A 13,986-nucleotide genomic window follows, 5' to 3' on the forward strand; every position below is an offset into this window, starting at 1 on the left:
AAGGACAGCTGGTGTTAGCAGAGGTAAAATTACGTGCTCCTTTAGGGAGGGAGGTTACCTCCTCTATGTGAATAACATTAGGGTTTGTGTTGGGATTATAGTTACAGTTTGGAGAGTATAAAATACCACAGGAACAGCTCCTTCTTGCAATTTGCAAAGCCTAAAGACATAGTGAGAGGATTTGTGTCGAGAAGAGAAAATTCTCTTCAAGCTCTTTTCCAACACAGATTGGTTCCCTGACTTACAACTGTGATCAGGGTTTGAAGGTCTGGGAAACCTTCATGAGCCCAGCATTCTGCTGAATGCTACTGCAGTTGTACAGCTACAGAGAACACAAAGGGTGGCAAGGGCCCTTCCTCCTTTACACACCCTTTTACTGCGAGGATTAGTGCCCTGGTAGCAGACTTAGCTGTAGGGATAGGGTGTGCAAATGCCAGCCCCATGCCCCATATTACCCCACCCCCCACAGTCCAGAGGCAGAACGCAGCAGATTCCTGCAATGATCCATAGCCTTTCAGAGTAGGAAAAGGTGCAAGGCTTAAAGAATCAATAGACAAGCCTGTTCCCACCTGTGGTGAGTTGAGGGAAATAAACACTGGTATTGGCATGACTGGACAGGGCCCTTAGGCTTGGCTCTCTCCTTCTGCTGGGACCCATCACTTGGGGCAGCAATCAGAGGAGACAATTTATATTTTTAAGAGCTGTCTGTGTGTCCAGAGTCAGTAAGTGCAGAGTCAGAGACCAATGCTCTGTTTTATTGTGGGTATTGCCGCCCAGGATACAATTAAAGTAAAGATTTGAGCTGGGATTATCTTTACTCTCTCCTCAGCTTGTTTCCCTTGCTTTCTGCAGTGCCTGTGTGGTAGTTCATTCCTGCTGGAGTAAATCAATCATCTCCCTCCCAGAGGAAATCTGAGCATGAGTGATGGGGGAACAGCACAGACAGACTTTGTGGCCACAGATGTCATCATATTCAGCTCTTCTCTCCCAGGACAAGCCAAGCAGTGTCCTTAGCAGGCCCTGAAGCCTTCTGCCTTGTCCTCGGGGACCAATCTCCTGCCCATCACACAGGCACCACGGAGGTGTATGTGAAGCAACCACCTCTGGCACTTAAAGCACTTTGAATTAGCCCCCACCCTCACACATAACAGTGATCTTTATGTCTCTGAGTTACTGGGGTTGCCTGGGGAGAAGATTTTGGCCTGGAAGTGTCCTGGCCACTCCATGACAGGGCTCAGTGCTCTGAGCACTGTTGTCCCATGAGCCGTGTTGTCCCAAGCAGTGACACATCTGTCCTGTGCACCTTGCAGAGACAGCAGTGAGAAAGGAATTTGAACTGCTTGGAAAAGAAGCTCCAGAGATCTTCCTCCTTGCATTGACAACTGAGATGACATTTGATGCTTAGTCAGGTGTTATGGATCTCTTTCATCCCACAACACTTCCTTTCTTCACACACTTTTGATTTTATTTTCTAGTCCATGGTTGGTTTTGCTGTAACACAAAACCACAGGGCAGATTATGTAATAGCAGGATAACCTGGTTCAGAAAAGAGAGTAATAATATTACTATCCCAAACAAAAAGAGGGAAAAGAAAGTGATTAAAATTGTGACTATATAATAGATTTCAAATTAAAACAACTCAAAGCATTTCTGTGCACTGAAAAATATTCTCCATTTCCACAATAATTTTCTGCCTCAAATCTTCCACAGGCTTAACACATATGAAGCAAATATTAACTCTTAATAGCACTTCATCTCTAACACTGCATGACTACTACTACTACTACTACAGTCAAGAATTTGTATGCTTTCCTCAGGTGAGCAGTGTCTTCTAATTCTTTTGAAACAATCACACGTGAGCAGAAAATTAAAGATGGCTTGGGGTTAAATTCCAGCCATGGTTCAGAATCTCCTACTAACTGTAGTTGCTTCAGGATTTCGTCACATACCACAGACACAAAGACATGATGCCACAAGCAATTCTGAGTCCAGCAGGTACAGAGGAGTTTAGGGTCTGTTTAGACAAATAAATAAGGTTACTTACCAAACTTCATGAAGGAAGCTTGTGGCGCAACTGGTGACGTACCTCTGGTATTTGTGTTTTGTGCTTCTAGCTCCCAAGCTGTATTTGCTTTTGCTTCTAGATAGCTGTCTTCATCCACATGGAAAAAGAATGAGGTAAGATTTATTCTGGTTCTAAGCCAGTTCAGTCATCTGTGGTATTGGTGACACTGGTGAAGAGAAGTTGTCTTTGAACACTAAGGTAGCTTTGTGCATACAGATATTCTTGATGATGACCATCAGTTGAAGAAGAGAAAAAGCTTACATTCCTGATTAAAAGAGCTATCATTCCATGCTACAAAATAAACCAACATTCCTGCTAAGCCAGCTATCTTTCCACCCTGCGACATAAAGCAACATTCAGGAGAAGACATAACGTTTAAGTTTTTCATTCAACCCACCTTTGTGTTATGGGTAGCTCCAGTCTTTTAGACCATACACATCTTTTTTGAATACTGTTGGGCAGGAGGGCTCAGTGTAAAAATCCAGCAATGGGGTGGCTAAAGTAAGAACCTTTTATCTCTTCCTCTTCAGGGGCAAGTGTTGGTTGGATATGCAGTTATGTATCTCTCACATTCAGAGGCATTCAAAATCCTTTAAAAAGAACAGTGGTAAATAAGGCTGGACTCACTCTGGAGGAAGCTTTCTGATCACAAATTCAAGGAGCACAGATATATTTTTATTTATCTTTTAAACACTGATTAGCGGGAAGCAGAAGTGTTTTTAAACACTTTAGTTCCAGTGTCCTGAGGTTTTTAATGGAGAGGGAAAATTATGAAGGTCATGTATTAATATTTCATTGTCCATGAATCAAGACTGGTTGGCTGGCAAATGTTTTATGCCTTCCCACCTGTGCAGAATTGCTATTGTCCTCCATTAAGGACCTGATTCCCATTAGCTTCTTGTGACGGATGGGGGGAAGGGGAACACGTTGTGTGTGCAGTGCTGGAATAGGGAATGAGATTTTTGCAACCTTTCATTTAAAAAAGAAATCCTTGGGGGTCTGTGAATGGCAGGCTGTACTAGAGATCTCTCAGAGGCGTTCAGACCTAATGGCACGATGACACCAGAGCTAACCTTTCTTCACCAACCTTCTTTGTGTCAAGGGCTGACATGGCTGATTTCAGAAAGCAATGATTGCTTCTCCCCTTGCTTTAGTCTGTTGTGGAAAAGGCTGGCTGGAAATCACTCTTTGCTGTTTTGATTGAATGCATCAGGACTCAGGGTATTTCTTCTTTCTTTAAAGGCATACATTAGTATGCTGGCTATCTGGAGCTCACTATGGAAAATATTCTAGTTGGGGTAGACTGCCTGCCAGGAAAGACTGATGGTTTGGTTCAGTAAAGAAAATTAAACTAAAATAAGATCTGAATCTGAAGCTCTGGCACCAGCCTGAATTGAGATGTATTTCTATTTCTAAAGGAGCCCTAAAAAAAATTTAATTCTAAAACCAAAAGAAACATTTTGTATTTGAGCTTATTTTTTTCTGATGCTGGCTGAGGTCAAAACAAGCAATATCCACAGAATGACATTCAAAGATTTTTGCTTAAAGAAAACTTGGGAAAAAAATCCTATCTCTTTCCAAAACAATTGTTCTTATGAGGCTGTTGGGCTAATTTTGCAGACATGAGAGCTGCAACCAATCACACTGAAATCATACTGCCTGATGCTACCTCAGACACATGTTGAGTCCTTGAAACCATAAGAGCTCTTATCCAGCTAGCAGTGGTCTCAAGAATAGTCAAGCACCCATGTGAAAATCACATGTTCTTCTGGATCTTGGCCAAAGTTTGCCCAAGGTTTGCTACACTCAACCTTTTCACAGCACTCTCTGGGTACCTTCCCTCTCCTTGCAGTCTTGCTCGTGTTCTTGCAACTTTTCAGTAATTTCCAGGAGTTCATCATTTAGCTGTGACTCCATTTCCTCTGCCCAGCTTGTCCACATGGACTACTTAACAGCTTTTCCTCCTGTGAACATCCCCGGGCAGAGCTCAGCACGGATGGAAATCCTGCTTTCTGCAACAGTGACTTCTAGGGATCATCTGCACCATAAAGGCATGGATGATGGCCAATGATAGGGAGGAAGCTGCCTTTACGTGGCTCCTGAGGAGGCTGGGACAGAGAGAAAAAATGTGCTACAGAAATATACGTTTTCCTAAGGATGTCCCCAAAATTACCACACACTGTGTTATGAATCTTCACAACTGGATGTCCCTGCCACCTCTACGTTGTAAACAACAGGATTTGAAGTGAGTGCAGGCAGAGGCTATTTTGCCTTTACATTGTCCCACAGGTTCTCTAGAACATAAACATAAGCAGTAGCACTTGTGCAACAGGCAACAAGAGAATTAGCACGAGGGTTTGGACAAGAAACAGAAAATATCTCTCAGTTGAAAGGCAAAAACATACGTAGATTAAAAAATAGGTCAGAAAAGTATGCGTGTTTACTCCAGAACACATTAACATCAGAACTGATTATATTATTAATTTTAAAAATAGATTAATAATTGGGCAGAAGAGAGAAAAAATGAGAAAAGCTTCTCAAACATCTTTTACAGTAGAAAATGAGGAAGGTAGCAAGGGATACATCCATCTAACTGTTACAAAAAGAGAAATGGTGGAAAAAAAAATCTATAAAAGCTTCCCTTTTATTGTTTTTCTAACCTTATTTCCTGCTCTGCTCAGGGAATCCTTCTGCTTTTCTTTAAGGTGTTTTTCCTTATGTTATTTTGCATCATATATTTTTATTAAATCAATTGCCATGAAATTTGCATCATATAGCTTAATTAAAGAGAAAATATTTTGCTGAGGAGCCTGATGGTGGAAGAATGGAATCAAGCAACTTCACTATAAGACTAACTTTTCATAAAGCCATTCATTTCCAAGTTTAGTCCTTGGGAAACAATAAATGGAACACTATTATACTGCCTAGAAAATATGACAATTTGGCACATCTTAAATGTTTATGACAACTCCACCACGCTATGCTGAAATGATATTTTTTTATAACTCTAGTTAAAAAAAAAGGGGCCTATTTTAACAAGGGCTGGGATGCTAATAGGTGGCAATTAATTGTCCACAGATGATTAGGGGAAAAATGAGGCAGAAGAAAAATTTTCCAGGCCATCACTTCTGCTGAGAACATCAGGATTTCAAACAGTAGTAAGAGTTTAAAAAGCATACTGGTGAAATGAGAAGATATTTTACTCATCTGCCTCCTCTAAGATGTCAACTCTGCCATACTTACTGCATACAGCAGGCATGCTGGAAAACTGATAATTACACTTCCACAATTTCTCATAATTTTATGAATACTGGGTATAATTAGTTTCTGTGGCACCATGCCACACTAGGCCCTTGTATACAAATGCATAGAGTGCTGCAGTGCTATTGTGCTTGTTGTCCGCATTCCAGGGAATATCCTGATGACAATTGCTTCCAGAAGATGCATCATTCCTGACACTGCTAATTTTCAAAGTGATGAAATAGCAACTTTAAACCTGTTTTGGACAGGAAACTCCAAAAACCTTTGCATATTCCTCTCTTGCTTATTCCAAAATTCCTACGTCCTCCTCTCTCCCCCTCTCTATCATGCACCCTGTAGCAAAATCCTCAGCAAGACCATTCCTTCTTACATGTAAAGACATGGGGAACAAAAAGGATGCTTCTCTGTTACCTGCTTCCAGCATCTACTCTGAAAGCTCAAGAGAGAAAACAGTTTTGATGTCTACTTTGGCTCCACCACATCCCTGTGTATGAATTTTCTTGGTGCTGCTGGAAATGAAACTCATGATAAAGCAGCACAATACCATGGCCCACTGTTGCTCTTGAGGCAAAGGAGAGTGACACCACACATGGCTAAAGGAAGCTGTGGGGCCACCCTGGGTGTGGGCAGGTGTCCAGGTCAGTGCACGCAGTGTTGGACCTGGGGCTGGGACACTGACTCAGGAACAGCCTTTCTCACCATCCCTCACACCCCCCTTTTCAGTTAGTGCTTTCACTTTCCCTGTAAAACCTTTCCTATAGGTTGCTTTCCTTCTTAGGGGTTTTTTTTTTATTATTCTTTTTCTTCTTCTTGTTCACTCTCTCTCACCTTCAAGGCATTTATATGCTGGGATAGTGAGAGAATTTGCTTAATGTCATAGAAAATAAGATTTTTTTTCACTATTGACAGACAGCAATTGGTCTTCTTTATGCAGGGAATAAAAAGAAAGAAAAGGAAAGTGAGTGAAGCTGCAGTAGCTGCTAATATCTCATAACCATTTTTTTACTGTGATGAATTAGCTTCAACAGACAAAACTCAAACAGCTTGCAATCTGATTTTTTAACTTTGGACTGGTACTTCGAGAAAGCACTGACAGCAGAACAAAGCACATGCTGCACTGAAACCAGGCACACCTGAATTAATCTCACCTGTGTATTGATAGAAACAGTGCGTTGTAAGTAATGTAGAGTTTGGAGTTTGGTTTTACTTCTAGTTTGCTTGATAACACTAACTCTCCAGGGCTTTGTTGCTGAAAAGGAGACATTCTTGATTTTCTATCATTTGTGCTTCAGTACTCTTCTTTTTTCTTTTTTTTTTGCAAAAATGAAATGGGAGCAGACAGAATTTTTCTTGCCTTAACTAAACATCTGAATTTCAGTATCTTTGACAGTTCTGAACAGTTTTAATTTATATTAATTGTAAATAACTATTTTCATGGGATAAGGTTTACCTGTGGATCTTGTTGCCTTTAGTGCCAGCAGGATAAGTGGATTGAGATAAGGACTAGACAAAGTCACATGAAAACACATGAAAAAGGGGCACCACTCCATTATGAGAGAGACATAGAACACAGAAAGTTGGGCAGATGCTATAAATGCTATGTTAGCCCCAAGTTTCTGGCTTTCCCAGCTTAGGGGGATTGGATTGAGCTGACCTGTGCCTGTAGGTGACACCTTCTCAAGCCAGTGCTTCAGCTGGGAATTGCAGTCACTTCCCCACATGACCTGTCAGGTGCTGACAAGATATATAGGGTGGTGAAATGTTCTCTTTTAAACCCTTATAATGATCCTGCAGCGATGCCAGATTTCACATTTTTGATGAGTGTGCTCTGCCTGGTGATGGATGAATTCAGAGGGAAAGCAAAGGCTTTCCCCTCTGGGGAAATATCTGAGTGAGCTGTTGGAGCACACCACGACGCCAGAGCGAGCCTGCCCTAATCTGACACTGCACTGAGCCAGGGGCAGCAGCTCCTCCCTGCTCCCACAGTAAGTATGTCTCTTTTTAATGCCTCCTTTTCTTTCCAACAGGTGTTTAGGCAGGGAAGAGGAAGAGAAAGAAAGGGGAGAAAAGGAGGAAAAACTCCCTGTGCTGAGCAATCTGGAGCCATTTGTGTAAAAGGCATAGAATGTCAGTGGGAATGTCAAGTCTATTGCAGGTAGAAAAATTTGAAAAAGCATCTATCCAATGCTTCCAGTCAAAATGGGCAAATATTGAGGAGATTTTTATTTGCTTATGGGTGAGAGAAGAGGAGGTGAAGACAGGAAGGGCTTTTGCCCTTCACTCAGTGAAAAGGGCAGCAGAAACTGAGTTATTTGGGACTTTCCCAGGTTTCAGCTCCAGGCACATAAATTCCTTCCCCTTGCCATTATCATTCCAGAGTTTTTCTAAAGGGCCTGACTTACCAAATTCCTTTAAACTGCACAGGATAGGCCAGGCATCCATTTGGACACCTATCCTAATCCTGAAAATTTATATGAAGGAAATTTTGGGTCAGCTACAATTATTTCCTATTGTTACTAGATGCTGGAAGCTGTGTGTTGGTGGGCTGGCACTTGTTTAGATATTGGTCCCATGAAACTGCTGCTCAAAGCAGAGTAGGCTTTACAAAGGCTAAATCTGCTTCAAAAGACATAACACCTTCCTCTCATCCAGGTAATCAGATCAGGGTCCAAATTTACAAAGGCTGAGGTTCACAGTAGCAGAATTGGACAGTAACTCAGGTAGAAAGGGATCTCTGGCTGTCCTCTGGCCCAACCTCCCTGCTCACAGCTCAGACAGCTTTAAAATCAGGTCGGGCTACTCAGAGCTTCAGCAAGCTGAATTTTTAACATCTTTGAGGATGGAGAGGCTGCTAGATCCCTGGGCATCTGTTCCAGTGTTTGACCAACCTTGTTGTGATGTTTGCTCCCCTAAGATCTGTCTGGAGTTTTCCAAGTCCCAGACAGCGTCTTGTGGCCTCTTGTCCTGTCACTTTGTGCCTCTGGGAAGAGCCTGGCTCTGTCTTCTCTACACCTTCTCATCAGACAGCTGCAAACAGCAATGAAGTTCTCCTTCTGCCTTTTCTGAATGAGGCTGAATAAATCCCACCCATGCAGAGCTACAGCTGGAAAAGGGCTGAAAAGGATCTGCCAAAGGAAAGGCAGAAGCTTCAACTAACAGTAGGGGGGCTGCGTTAGGAAGAGCGTTTCCATCGGGTCAAGGGACACGACCCTTTTTTGCTCAGCACTGGTGAGGCCACACCTGGAATGCTGCTTGCAGGAATGCAGGGATGCTCCCTAAAGGACAGGAGAAGTGAAAGCCCAGGGCTCTGGTTCAAAGAAGGCTGGGAGGAGCACACTAAAAGAGAATGGAAGCTGCAAACAGCACCTTCTGCTGGGGGTCAAACTAGGGCGAGGGCTGATGTGAAGGAAAAGCTGAAACCTCCAGTCCACTGGACATGTGTCAGTGGGGCTGAAAGAAACTGCCCAAGGAAATGGAAAATTAATAGCAGAATCCATCTCTGAGGAATACTGGGCATCTGGGCAGTGGGGACTCTGTCTTAGGAGTAAGTCACTGGCCAGGATTGACAAGTCAGTGGTTAGGGTTGAGGGGGAGAAGGAAAAAGCTCAGAGCTAGCTTTGGTGTGGGGATGGACGGGTGTCACAGTCATATTTTCTGGAAAAATCCCTTTGCCTAGGATTTATCTCCTGGGAGGCGGAGAAGCCTCAGAGAAAAAGGAAAACAATATTATTTCATTTGCTTCTCCTGTGTTTTGCTGCTTTGGGATGTGTTTGGAGATTGTTTATCCAACAGGTGGTTGTTTCATTGGTTTCATGTGAATTGTTTTGACTCAATGGCCAATCACAGTCAAGCTGTGTCAGGGCTCTGGAGAGAGTCACGAGTTTTTCATTAGTATCTTTTTAGTTTTCTGTAAGTATCCTTTCTGTATTCTTTAGTATAGTTTAGTTTAGTATTCTTTAATATATATAATACTATCATAAAATAATAAATTAGTGTTCTGAGAACATGCAGTCAAATTCATCATTCCTTCCTGAATCTGGGAGCCCTGCAAATACAGGGACTGCCACAGCATCCTGAGGGTGGCAAAAATAGTCATGCATAGAGAGCCTTTTATTGTTGAGAGGTTGAGTTGTTTACTTGGAGGCTCAGAATAGGGTTAGCATAATTGTTGAGGGTTAGAGAAAAGGGAAAAATTTACTCTGAGTGGGGCTGGAAAATTATTCCCCAAGTAAAGCATGGGGCTGATGCCTGTTTTCATTGAGATTTACCACTGATGTTTTTGCTGTATGCCTCAGGCCCTTGTCAGTGCAGCCTTGCTTGAGATTTCTTGCTGAAAATACAGAATACTCCTGCTTCTCTCCACACAAAATTTACCTTCTCAGCCACTTGCTGCTGCAGGGAAAGTTGTGTCATGGTGATGCTGGGACCATTCCATCTTTCTAGCATCTGCATTAGGCTCTCAGCTGCTCAGTTTGACATACAGAATGAAAAGAAAACAACATAAAGGAATCAAAACACTCTAAAACATCCCTTTAGGGCAGAGGTAGAGCATTTATGCAATAATGTCTTAAGTCAGAACAAAACATTAAATTGTATATTAGGGGTGGGAACTGGAGGCTCAAACCAAGTTTTTCTCCTACCAATTGCAGTGGCTGCTGCTGTCACCAGGTGTGTGCCTGGGGGAACACAGGTCCCTGACATCCCAAAACAGGCAGGCCTCAGCATCAAGGGACTGAAGCATCAGTGCCCTGCAGGTGAAAGATATTTTTGAAGATATTTCATTGAGTTATAAGCCAACATTTTATAATGTTGATCCCTCTATCCAGCACCTGAATTCAAACTGGGTGCTAGATCCTGTGAATTCTTTGTACACAAGAGTAGCTTTGGGTTCACCAAGCTCAGCAGGAAGGCTCTGAAGGATCTGGCACCAGATAACTCACAGAACAGAGTTGGAAGGATCCCACAAGGATCAAGTCCAGCTGTTTAGTGAGTGGCCTGTACAGGGATCAAACACACAACCAGCATCATGCTCCAATCAAGAGACCTAACCCAAGGCTCTGGACTCAGGCATGTGGTGGCAGGAGATGTTAGTGGCCCACGGGTGTTTGTCAGCACTCCAAGGACTCTGCTGCTGTGCAACAGTGTCTGTGGCATTGCAGGTTTGTAGGCTTTTGTGTTTTCTTGTCATGCAGATCATTCAGTGGTTGGGTTTCCAACCTGGCTGGAGAGAAGTGCTGGGGCACTGGGAACTGAAGGACAGGTGCCAGCAGGAAGAAAATATCCTGAACTGCTTTTCCCTAAGGGAAAACCTATCCTGTCACTGCCACCTGAGCTCTCACCTCCTCCACTGGAGGCTGTTTTCCCTTATCTTACCTTCTTCTGCCTCTTGTTTAAGCTCTTTGGATGACATGCAGTGACAAGGGACATTCCAGTGACTTCTTTTGGAATTTAATGACTCCTAACCCACCCAGATAGGTCTAATCCACATGTAGTACTAATATTTAGTACACAATAGCTCTATACTCATCACACTGACTGAACTATACTGTACTGTCAGTAGATGTACATTATTAACTAGCCTGTGGTCCTTGGGATGGAAACAGGAGTGATGTCTAGGCTTAGAACAGCATTTCTGTGGGAGATCCTGTAGCTGTAAGTGCTCCCCCCTGTACTGCAGAGGGGATGCATTGGTCTGTCCTTGTTTCCAGCCACAACAGTGATGAGCAGCTCCTAGCTCAGCTAGCAAGACTCTGCTGGGAAGCTCCTTCCCATCTGAGATGACCTTGGGGAAAGTTGACTCCGGATGAGGACTTTCCTAAGTGTATAAATCAGAGGAGAGCAAATGTCCAACTAGTGTTCCATAGGACCAGCAGCCCTTTGTGGGCTGTTTTAGAGTTCCAATCTCTCCCTTGCGTTTCTTCTCTCTCCTTGCACTGGACCCAGAGACTGTGCAATTGCATGGGGATAACACCACTGGAAAATTAGTCTTTCCACAGGCATGGGGGTGTGTTTGCAATCACTCCATCTCATGAGTGGTTGCATCATGGATCAGTCAATGTGAGGGAGCTGGAGGAAAGGAGAAGTGGGCCCAAGGGGAAGGAGCAGGATACAGCTGTCCTCTTCATAGCACTGAGCCACTTGGCCGGATTAGGAATGCCAGCAAACAGGAGAACCTAACTCTCCTGGGAGTTTCTGCCATGCCTTCACAGCTGCTGAAGTTCCATGCAGCTGGTCTTCAAAGGAGAAGGCACTGTGGTAGGAGGAGCCAGGGCTGGGGAGACTTTTTGGTCTCCCAGATGTGAACAAAGTCTGGCTGAGATTTCTTGTGTCAGGTTGAGTTCATCCTGGCAAACATATGTCTGGTCTAAAAAAATGTGAGAAACTTTCTAAAGGTACAAATGTTTTAATCTGCCTTTGGGTCACTGAGAGCTGAAGGTTTAAAAGTCTGCTAAAGACCCCTTGCCTCATAAAGCCCACTGACTACATGAATGACTGAACACAATAACAGTAGAAATAATATGAAAATTAAGAAAGGTTTTCAGAAGAGTTATTAAGCTGGACAATTGCAATATCAATCAATTAATGTAAATCCTGTGTAAATCTCAGATGATGACTTAGCAACTAAGTAAACTTAACTAAATTTAAATTTACTTAAGTAAATGCACTTTTACAAATGATATATATTAGTAAGTCTCTGATTCTCTTGTTTGGAATTTCTTTCATTTTTATTTCATGTTTTCCAACACAGGACAATGAAACAGGTAATTTGTAAGCTTAGTGTTTTCAAAAATGCCTGTGGAATCAGTTTTACCAGTTCCAATAAAATAAATTAATGAGAAATAAGTGTTCTAATCCCTTAGGTTCCTTTGAAATCTCAACCTGAAAGTATGACTGCTGTTTGGAAGCTTTCTCTCAAGATAAAGGTCTAAGCATAAATTCTGGCTGTTCAGTTACACATGAGTAAGAACATGCATAGGACTTCTACTGGAAGACTCCTTAATGATACAGAAATACTGTATAGCCAGTTCTTGTACTTTTATGAACTGTCTTGCAATGCAGAAATTAGAAGAAAATAAGACTGAAAAGACCAGAAAACAAACAGGCAAAGATAAAAAGCTCTGCATGTCTTAGATTAAGGGAGATTAGAAGATATATACAGATTGGAAGGAACCTTAAAGATCACCTAGTTCCAGCCCATCTTCCCATCTTTTTTTTCCTTTACCAGTGTGCACTAGAAACATTAATGAATTTAAATATATTTTAAGAGCTCTACACACACCTACTATTGTAGTTGGTGGGTTGAGTGCACTGGGCTGGGACCAGGGGTTCTGTCAGGGCTAAGCCTTGAGCTGCTGGTTAAGATATACTGGTGAAGTGGGATAGAGAGCACAGGGACCAAATGGGCTTCCCCAGGATTGCTCCAGGGATACAGCACAGCCCTGGGCCAGCCACCTTCCCAAGGACATCTGGTACAATTTATCACGGGCCAAGTACCAGGACAGGAATACAGGTAAAGCAGATTATCTGAACTGGTAAAGTCATGCCATGCAGAATATCCCTTCAGAAGTGGCTTCAGGAGAATAAAAGGTAGTTTCATTTTCCAGTGCACTACAGACTATTAAGCTCTAATTTTGCCAAATACATCTGAGTTAACAAAACAGGAAATTTCTTGAGAGACAGAAATTCCTCAGAGCCCCAAAGACGGAAGCAAAATGACTGACATTTTCTCATACTCTCTGTCATGAGTTTGACAAAAGCAGCATAATGTAACCCCCATTACCTGCTATCAGGAGAGAGGAATGGCCTGTATAATGAGAAGATAAAGAAAAATTGAAGGGCTTGTAGAGGACATTGGTGAATCCTGAAAGCCAGGAGGTGTTCATTATCAGTGCACCAAGACACTCCTGAGATGTGCACCTTTGGAGGAGGCCTGTTATGAAGGCTGTTGGGAAAGATGAAATTCAGAGCTCTAACTCACCCTGATTTAAAAATACTTGCAAGGGTTTGAGAAGGTTGTATCTTTTATTTTGTCTTGATTTGCAAGAAGAGACTAACAAAGTTATGAATCAAAAGTTGCAAGGCTTACCTTGATGAACAGATGTCGAGCAGTTGTGTGTTCTGATATACTCAGCTGATGCTTTCAGCTCTCTCAGCCATGACAGCTCCAAAGTCCCAGAAAATTCACATCTCTACAGGACTGTGTGAATTCATCTGAAGGAACATGGCAATGACTCCATAAGTCTCTTTCAGCTATGAACAAAAAAAGATGCTACATGCTGTCTGTGTCTTTGTGGATGGGTCATGGTACCTAAAGGTACCATGCAAACTAATTGTGCCATCCAGGTCTTACTTTTGTCCATCGTATGATACTGCCTGAATGAAAGAGTGAAAACCCCTATTTCGATGTGAGTTGGCCACCTACTTGCTTTCCAAGGAAAATTCCAGCATACTTTATAACTAATTATTTCATACTGTGAAAAATTAAATGAAATAAAAATAAAATTTTTTATCCAGGCTGAACACTGGTATAGACAGAACAAAAAAAAATACCAGATTAGGAAATTTTACCTACAGGAACAAAATTCTTTTTATTTGATAACTAAGGAAATCCTACTGGACCCACTTCCTAAACCCATTCTGACTGAGGTCATTGGGGATTT

At 42.4% G+C, this 13,986-nt stretch overlaps 1 long non-coding RNA gene across 1 annotated transcript in view; it reads right to left on the reverse strand.

The window, feature by feature from the left end:
• Positions 1-420: 420 nt before the first annotated feature.
• LOC135303682 (uncharacterized) overlaps positions 421-13,986 on the reverse strand; it is a 39,972-nt gene continuing 26,406 nt past the window's right edge. The window contains exons 6-11 of the long non-coding RNA XR_010365123.1: positions 13,413-13,537; positions 9,967-10,074; positions 9,701-9,789; positions 2,463-2,655; positions 2,045-2,231; positions 421-1,536 (exon numbers count right to left, since the gene is read on the reverse strand). This is a non-coding gene — a long non-coding RNA (uncharacterized LOC135303682). The remainder of the gene's footprint in view (positions 1,537-2,044; positions 2,232-2,462; positions 2,656-9,700; positions 9,790-9,966; positions 10,075-13,412; positions 13,538-13,986) is intronic.

Source organism: Passer domesticus, chromosome 1 (genome assembly GCF_036417665.1).
Source record: "Passer domesticus isolate bPasDom1 chromosome 1, bPasDom1.hap1, whole genome shotgun sequence".
Lineage (NCBI taxonomy): Eukaryota > Metazoa > Chordata > Aves > Passeriformes > Passeridae > Passer > Passer domesticus.